A 10,125-nucleotide genomic window follows, 5' to 3' on the forward strand; every position below is an offset into this window, starting at 1 on the left:
AACGCAGTTAAGCCGGCAAGAAAACCTGGCACACACAAAACAGCTGTTGCCTAACGCAGTTCCAGTTCCGACAATTGTTGACCACTCACAGGAGGTCAGAAACCGGATACCAATGTCATCAGAACGATCTGCTTTCACTAAACGCAGACGAAAGGAAGTGAGTACATGTATACTGAATGTGTTCTGTAAGGGATAGGGGTTCAGTGTCACTGGGCGTTTTTGTCAGACTGACAGTATTTGTAGTGGAATGGCATCTGTTCCTAATTTTAAGCACATGTGTTAAGATTACAGATTAAAACATATATCTGTTACTACATGTCCGTCCCCATGCACCCACCTTAAAGTTCCCTCTCTCTCTCCCTCTTTTACACTCACCTGGGTAATCGATGAGTCTCAGGTTTAATCAGTGTCCGTCCATATACACATAGACATTCACACAAACACACACACGTTGTTATAGTTGTTATCTAATTCAGTGTTGTATTAAATAGATAAAGAAATCGTTAATACAGCAAGCTTGCATGAATAATTTGCTGTTGTCCTTTTTTTTCAGATCAGGTTCTGTAATACAGTAATTATAATTAATACAAGTACAAATTCATGTTTGCAGTCATACTCATAGTGTGTGTGTGTGTGTGTGTGTGTGTGTGTGTGTGTGTGTGTGTGTGTGTGTGTGTGTGTGTGTGTGTGTGTGTGTGTGTGTGTGTGTGTGTGTGTGTGTGTGAAAAGCACTTTGATACTTAAAACATCTGTGTTATTTGATTTTATTACAAAACTGCAGTCAGAATATTAAGCAGACCTATTCCAACAATACATTTTGATCAGCAGTAAATGTAATGTCAAATTATGAACAACAATCATGTGAGCAGATATATCTAACAGAAACAAATAGTCTAGCAAAATAATACAACCAAGTACATGTATGGACATCATCATCCACATAAAAAAATTGATTGTAGGAAGAGCACTCTGTGTTATTACCACTGCTTCAGTCAAACTGCCAGTTCAACTTTATCTCTGTGGGTTGTTTTTTTCTCTCGGAGTAACATGGGGAAAAAAACCTTTAAAAAACTTGCATGCAACAGAGCTGGATTGTTTCTAGTGATCATGCAGCATGATTTATCCGCATAGAAAACTACTGAAACACCTAAACAGAAATAACAATGTCTACAGAAAAAAACCACTGTTTGATTGCTGTCTGTAGTACTCCTCTTGCTAACAGTGGCATTAAAATAATTAAAACTAAGCTATGCTCTCTTGGGGGGGAAAAAGTGCTCTAAGTACTTTTTGTGTCTACATAGGCAAAAGAAAACTATGCAATGTTTCAGATTTCCTGACCCACCCTATGTTTTTCCTCCTTATCCTGGACTATTTTGGACTCTTACAAAAATGTAGGCAACTTCAAAAATGACAAATCTTAATTTTGCAGGCTTACAAGGAAATTGACTCTTCTCTTACAACCAGAATACACCATGATTTCAAGCAAATAAAAAAGTACATGCACCTGAGAAAAAACCCACTTTAATTCAAGAAGTTAGACCTCCTAACCCCAGCTTTTCAATTCAATTCAATACGTTGTTGATGTTGATTATGGAGCTTAACGTCCTCCCAGGTAACTAGGGACCTATATTGGGGCATGATTTTTTATACAATGTTAAAAGTGTAGGGTGTAATGGGGGGAGGGGGACTGGAGGGTGACGGGGTGTAGTCGCTAATAAATTTAAAGGTGCGTTTATTATCTAATATACCAGACATTTTGTTTTGGCTGGTGTACAGAATAACATCACATAAAATCGCACTCGCAAAACATACAAAACACATAAAATGTACACATCAGTACACACATAACCCAAACCACACATATCCATACCAGCACCATCACACACATATCCACATACATACTCTAGTTTGTACATTATAAAAATAAATACATTATGATTAATATCATTACTAGTCAACTTAAATTAAGGCTCAAAATAGGTCTTAAGATGGATGTTATTTAGTGTAATGAAGAGATTATAAAAACCAAAAAAAGCTATGAGAAAGAAAGTATGAAAGAATTATGCCCTTTCTCCGGTGAAAGTTCTGCTGATTGTGGTAACTTTTTTTTCTGTCTAAAACAGGCATCAGGTTAACTGAACGAGCTGTTTGAGGGGGTGGTGATCCTAACACTGGCCTATGGCAACACTGGCCTATGGCAGCTACAACAAAGCTCTGCATACACAGCAAGACTACAATGCAACAGTGCCCAGACTTTGACTGCTACAGCTAGACCAGTTGACAAAGCTCAAGTTGTCACCAAGCAGGACGCCCCAACTGGCGACCAACTATATAGACTGAGGCTGCCTATCTCCAAATCTGACAAAGCAAGAATTGTTACGCAAGCTCCACATTTCTGTTTGCAGTTTAAGCCGACCTTAAGTATGCAATGGTTATGCACATCCCCCCCACACACACACACACACACCCCGCAGTTGAGAGTTGTAATGTACCTTTTATTTATCTTACATATAATATATATTTGAAGCCTGTGTAGCTCTGTGACAGAAAGAGGTCTCTGATGGCAGCGACCAGACAGGCAGGAAGAACTTTCCTGTTCTTTCGGAAAGTCAGTGAGTGTGCAACTTGTTGGTATGTTCTGAACACATCAAAACATTGTCTTTAATTTAAGCTACATAATATCATGTGGATGCACTGATTGGGTGTAAATAATAACAGCAATTGGTACAGTCAATTCACTAAATGTGCAACAGAACCCTAATCATCAGACATTTTACAACAGCAAACTTCAACAGTCCTTTTACTTTCCTGAATGTCATTATTATTTATTAAAACATGCATCTAGAGCAACATACATATAAATCTTCTTTTATTAAAGTTCACCTGAAATTCAGGCTGCTTTCCCATGCAAAGTACAAATGCAAGTGTCCATAAACCAGGGTTTAATACATGTAGTATGTGAGTGAGTTCTGATGAAAAAGTGATTGTGTTGTAATATTGGTTATTACTGAGTGTTGATGTTACAATGATTACATTATAAAAACAACAACAGAACAATGTGAAGAGCAAACTTCTTCTGTGGGCATGCAAGTGAGTTAATCTTGTGTGTGTGTGTGTGAAACTATATGTGACTGAGTGTTACAAATTTAAATGACAACAGTTTTCTTGATAGCCTTTAAAAACAACAACAAATACATACATTTAACAATCAAACAAATATAGGCACCTCAAAAAAAGTTGTATGTACACCTTCGTGGCTGGTGATGCATTCTTGCTCCCCTGCAAGTTTTCATTCTACAATGTACCTCAGGCTAGCTTCCTCTCTCTCTCAAATCTGCCCCTCCCACACACTAATACAACAGGTACAGTGGCCACTCTGACACCAGTCTCTGAAATAATCAAGAACAGTTAAAACTGCGATGAGCTGTTGTTCTTTTACTCGTGAATGCAATGCATGAACACTTAAACAATATCCCACTTATTCGCGAATGCGTTGACAAGGCGAGAGTGAAAAAATAGCACAGACTCGAAAGCAGACGATAAGTTCAGCACAGAGAGCGGGCGTGTTTACCTTTGATCGCTGAGACAAACAGTGTCGCAATTTTCATCGTCACTGTTTCACTACTGCTGGAAGTGGCCTCCGCCCTCATCTTTCATGCTTGATTCGAGGAGAGAAACCGGTAGTTCGAACATGTACGGTTCAATTTCGTCTGCAGTTACGCTTGTTGTTATGTTGGTAAACTACCATCTCCACACGGTGTGACGTCACGGATAATTTATTCATAAGCCAGTCTCGCGAAGATCACGCGGCACAATGGCGGGTCGTTTTGGAGAAGAAATCCGTCGCTTCGGTCACAAAATTCGTCGGATTACGGCCTTAGAAGATTCCGAAGTAAACCAAACATTGTTGAAGACGGTAAGAAAGTGGTTTTCTAACTAACTGCAAACATCGGGAAGTGTTCGGTCGCGCAGGAACACGATTCGAAGCGTTTTTGACGCTAAAACAGCGTGGTCTGGTCCTTTAACATAGATGGGGAATCGAGACGGGGGTGGCAGTGTGTGTGTGTGTGTGTGTGTGTGTGTGTGTGTGTGTGTGTGTGTGTGTGTGTAGCGATTCAAAGAAAACTACTGGACCGATCTTCATGAAACTTTACATAAGAGTTACATAAGAGTTCCTGAGTATAATATCCCCAGATTTTGTTTCTCACCTTTTTTTTTTTTATCAATATCTTTGATGACATCATATATTCGTCCTCATTTTTCAATTTATAATTGATTAAAATTTTGGTTTAGCAACCTTCGACAAAATCCGGACAATGGGATTGAAGTTTAAACATTTGTAACCGAGTGCCGAAACACTACGATCACCTTGGGAAGCGAAGTGCAATCAAACAGGTTTGAAAATGTTAGGGCTAATTTCTTAGCCCTATAAAAACTGTTATGCAAACCCGAAGGATTCCATGAACATACAGACAATCGGAAACCACCAGACCCCATCACAAACAGAATTATACAATCCACTGGTGTTCACTTTTAAAGGCCAACAACTCGGGTGCAGAGTCTGCTGTGAAAGGAGCGGTAGCCTCCCCTGTCACAATCGCCCCCGTTTGAAATGAACTTCGTCCCGAAGTTCCGAACCGGGGGACCACTGTCCATCCCAAGTTCGCAGAATGGGAACAGCACGAGCATGTTCAGTGGTCATATTATGCCATTACCTGAACATATCATGCCGAGTCCCATTCCTGCTCGCAAGCGCCAGATGTAACCGAGTGCCGAAACACTACGATCACCTCGGGAAGCGAAGTGCAATCAAACAGGATTGAAAATGTTAGGGCTAATTTCTTAGCCCTATAAAAACTGTTATGCAAACCCGAAGGTTTCCATGAACATACAGACAATCGGAAACCACCAGACCCCATCACAAACAGAATTCTACAATCCACTGGTGTTGACTTTTAAAGGCCAACAACTCGGGTGGTCATACACAATCTGGACATTCGAATTAAAATTACAATTTGAGTAATTTCATCTTATTTTTTATCGTTTTCTGATTCCCAACACATGTTATGTTTGGATTAAAAGCAAGCTCAGAAAGTTAAAATGAATAGAGAAAAGCGCGCTTTCCTGTGAAGCACAATCGCTACCGCGCTAAACTGGCTTGTCAATTTCAATGCGTTTTTCACGTGAAAGTCCTAGTGTCACCGATGTCCTTTCCGCGGGGAATCTACGAAGCTATAATTTATTGTCTTGGTGAAAAAGATGCAGTGCATTTAATTTCATTCTGTTAGTTCGACAGATTGACCAAATGTAGTAATTTTTCTTCACGCGACTTTTTATCACTTATTTATACTTTCTCAATCATATGAGTGGGCAAAGATTCATTACCCTGTATCTCTTTCACACACAAAGACACATGCACACGCACCCACACGCTCCCACACCCACACTATTCGGCTGGTCGTTCGTGTCTAAGTGTACGTACATCCGTGTGGAAATAAGGCAAATGTGCTTCTACATCAGCATCGTTCTCGTCGTCGTCTAATGACAACAACCACAGACACAGGCGCAACGTTTACAGACAGAAGACGGGAGGGTATTTGATACACAGAAAGAGATTATGAAAGAACAAGTACGATTTTTTAAAGACTCATATGAAAAAAGCGCGGAATTTAACCAGATGAGCGCAAACGAATTTGTACAAGATTTAAAGCACCATAACAGGCTCTTTTTAAGGTCAGATAAAGCAGTTGGGGTTGATTTAATGATATAGGTAAGCATCTACAGATGCAAAAACCGATCAGTAAATCTCAGGTTTTGTGTTGCATCAGTCTAATTTTACACAAAATGCATGCTCAAAAAGCGACCAAATTCGTCTGCTACGCGAGACTTCAAATTCCCCGCGGCGGCAAGCCCTTGGCTGTGACGTCACAGGGGGAGCCAGAAGCGAAAGTAGCAACGCTCCGTGTGCGTCTTTGCTGCAGCTGTGGATGCGCGCGTGCTCCCGACATCATGCCGAGAGAGTGTGCTGCTGCCGAATGTTCGGAGTTGCAAAAAAAAGACTCAGGCTTGAGTTTTTATTTGTTTCTATCTGACTGGGTAACAACTACAACGAGCTAGGACAATAACACTGACAACAACTCGAAAACCAAGAACAACTACAATGTCAACAACAACAGCTTTACACTGATAAACTGTAGGTGGAACACGATTGATTTGACACGTTACAACCTTGATTTAATCTACGACGACGACAACAACAACATCAACTTAAATTCGAGAACATAATTACGTCTTCAACAACATAGCCAACAACAAATCCGATAGAACTTCAACTACACTCACAACAGTGATCATGGGCTGCCTAATCTATTTGCTGAGTCTGGCAGACATTTTACTTCCACCCTTGAGAGAGAATGCTTTGTCCTCGTACACTTTGTGCCTCAAACCTGACTAAGAGGATACAATTCAACATTAATCCCCGATTATCAACCCAAATAGGTGGGACACTTCCGTCTCAACTCGGACGCCGCTGTAAGAACGATCTCCAGTAACAGACGCTGATAACGATACAGCTATCTGCTCGCTCCTAAGCCACTCCCCAGCCTGTATGTCTACACACTGGCACCAATTAAACCTCCAACTGAGCTGTTAACCCGTGGTTTGTAAAAATGTAAAAATATTGTACAAATTACGTCGAACCTAAATCCGCGATTTGTAAATAAAAAAATTTAAAAAATATCTCTATTCAGCCTATTGTCCCATCGCTGGGAAATTCGGATCGCTTCCTCCAATCAATCAATCAATCACTTCGTTGTTTAGAAATCAATCAATCAATATGAAGCTTATATAGCGCGTATTCCGTGGGTACAGTTCTAAGCGCTTGTCGAAGAGTTGTCAACACAGGACTAACAAAGAAACTAACATCTTCAGACGGACACGAACCCTATCACACACTAGCAAACCCTGGTAAACATACAACAAACATAACAACAATGTACACATCAATAGCTAGGTCCAAACAAAATAATATTAAGCACAAGGAAAACACCTCTCACAGAGCACAGCACAAGAATGTCTTTTGGGGCACAACACATCACGTCGAGCATGAAAGTCGCAGCCAGCTACGGGAAGAACTGAGTCTTCAACCTACTCTTGAACGCGTTAAGAGAGGGGCTCTGGCGAAGCTCAAGCGGCAGGGAGTTCCAGACGGAGGGGCCCGCGGAGGGAAATGCACGCTGACCAGCAGATGCGAGTTTCGAGCAAGGGATGTGGAGGCGGAGAGGGTCAGCAGCAGAACGAAGGGGACGGTCGGAGGGCTGGGTGGAAAGCTAGCAGCAACAGAGTCGCGCTACCCCAAAGTCAAGGGATCCATTAGATTTGTTTTTCTTTCTTTTTCCATTTCGTTATTTTCCTTCATCGCTGGCGAATTCGGATCGCTTCCTCCCAGTGAAAAATTAGCAGCAACAGAGTCGCGTTTGTGGTCCAAGTTGTGCAAATTTCCAAGTTGTGGAATGTGTCCAAGTTGTGGTATGTGTCCAAGTTGTGGTATGTGTCCAATATGTGCAATGTTGGGGTATATGTCCAAGATGTGGAATGTGTTCAAGATGTGGTATGTGTCCAAGTTGTGGTATGTGTCCAAGTTGTGGTAGTGTCCAAGTTGTGGTATGTGTCCAAGATGTGGAATGTGTTCAAGATGTGGTATGTGTCCAAGATGTGGAATGTGTCCAAGATGTGGTATGTGTCCAAGTTGTGGTATGTGTCCAAGTTGTGGTATGTGTCCAAGTTGTGGTATGTGTCCAAGATGTGGTAATGTGTCCAAGTTATGGTATGTGTCCAAGTTGTGGTATGTGTCCAAGTTGTGGTATGTGTTCAAGATGTGGTATGTGTCCAAGATGTGGTATATGTCCAAGATGTGGAATGTGTCCAAGTTGTGGTATGTTTTTAAGTAGTGGTATCTGTCCAAGTTGTGGTATGTGTCCAAGATGTGGTATGTGTCCAAGCAATTGTAATGTGTCCAAGTTACGGTATGTGTCCAAGTTGTGGTATGCGTAAAAGATGTGGTCTGTGTCCAAGTTGTGGTATGTGTCCAAGATGTGGTATGTGTCCAAGTTGTGGTAATTGACCAATTTGTGGTATATGTCAAAGACGTGGTAATATTGTCATGTGTCCAAGTTTTGGTATGTGTCCAAGTTGTGGAATGTGATGGGACAATAAAGAAATGGAGAAAAAAATCTAATAGATTCACTGACTTTCGGGTAGCGCGACTCTGTTGTTTCTAGCTTTTCACTCGAAGGAAGCGACCCAAATTTCCCAGCGATGGGACAATAAAGAAAAGGAAGAAAAATCCCAAAGATCTCCCTTGACTTTGGGGTATCGCGACTCTGTTGCTGCTAGCTTTCCACTGGGAGGAAGTGATCCGAATTTCCCAGCGACGGGATCATCTAGTAATGATATGGAGAAAGAAAACAAAATCAACGGAGTCGCGCTACCCCAAAACTCAAGGGATTTTGTTTTTGTGCCTTGACTATTGGGATGACAAGAAGATATCGGGAACATTAACGTGATTTGTAAAAAAAAAATGATTGCAAATCACGGGGCGCGCAGACCCTTGATTTTAACTCCCAGGCTCAAAACTGTAAGGTTCAGCAGCTAAAGTTGCTTCTATGAATACCCCTTCTGACGTCATCGAAAATTTTACCCAGAATTCACCACTTCCGTACTCTCGCGGACGTTCGAGATACAATGGCCGCCAGATCGGAACGCGAAAACGCTTCGCTTCAGCCACGAAATTCGTCGGATTATGGCCTAAACGATTCCAAAATAAACTAAACCCTGTGGGGGAAGGTGAGAAAACAATTTCCTACGGCATGCATATGTCTGGTTAACCTAAGTCACGCCAAAACGCAAATAAACGCGTTTTTGACACCAAAAATAGCCTGTTGGGGTCCTTTAATATACCATTTCTCTCCAATGACCAAAAAGGTGAATTGGACTCGGAGATTACCAGGAAGTAATCAACTGTTGCCCTTAAATTATTAAATAACGATTCAGCCCCAGGTCTTGATGGCCTCACTACCTGTTTTTATAAAGTATTTTGGTTGAAGATAAGGGATGTAGTTCATGCCTCATTTGTAGCATCATTTGTTAATGGCGAATTATCGCCCACTCAAAAACAAGCTGTTCTGACCTTAATTCATAAAGGTAAAGATTTACCTTGGGACGATCTCGGCAATTGGAGACCAATATCTCTGACAAATACAGATTACAAGATAATTGCAAAATGTTTAGCAATGCGACTTTCCACTGTAATAGGTGATATTATTCATGAAAATCAAGTTGGCTTTATAAAAGGAAGAAAAATAAGTAACGTGATTAGACTCATTGATGATACCATAGATATTATGAACACAATGGATAAACCTGGAGTTTTATTAGCAGTTGACTTTCGACGTGCATTTGATTCCATATCCAAAGATTATATTTTGTTTGCATTTGATAAATTTGGTTTTGGGGATAATTTAAAAAAAATGGGCTTCTGTCCTGATGAACAATAGTCAAAGTTATTAATTATACAGGGTGGATATCCGAACCTTTTCCTGTGGAAACTGGCATTGGTCAAGGATGTCCATTCTCTCCAATGGCTTTTGTTATTGCCCTTGAAATGTTGGCGATCAAGATTCGTTCTGATGAAGCTATTAAGGGTATCCATCTGCCTATGTCACTCTTTGAGGTATCACCCATCACGGTCCTAAAACTGCTATTATATGCTGATGACGTCACTCTTTTTTTGCATGATAAAATAGATCTAGAAAGAGCGTTATACATTTTGAATATATTTAAACGTTTTTCAAACTTGGAAGTGAATGTTAACAAAACGGAAGCCATGTGGATAGGGTCAAAAAGTTGTGTACAGATCAGTATTTTGGTCTTAAATGGTCTTTGGTCTTGAGCACCTCATTCTACAGTCTTATTCTGGCCCAGTTCCAGAGCTGTACAAGAGGTTCATCGACGATGGTTTGGGTGCCACTTCTCTGTCTAAACCCCTCCTTCTCGATTTCATTCACTTCATCCAAGCATTCCATCCCAGCATCAAGTTCACATTCAACATCTCTTCCTCATCTGTGG

Source organism: Littorina saxatilis, linkage group LG7 (assembly GCF_037325665.1).
Source record: "Littorina saxatilis isolate snail1 linkage group LG7, US_GU_Lsax_2.0, whole genome shotgun sequence".
Taxonomy (NCBI): Eukaryota; Metazoa; Mollusca; class Gastropoda; order Littorinimorpha; family Littorinidae; genus Littorina; species Littorina saxatilis.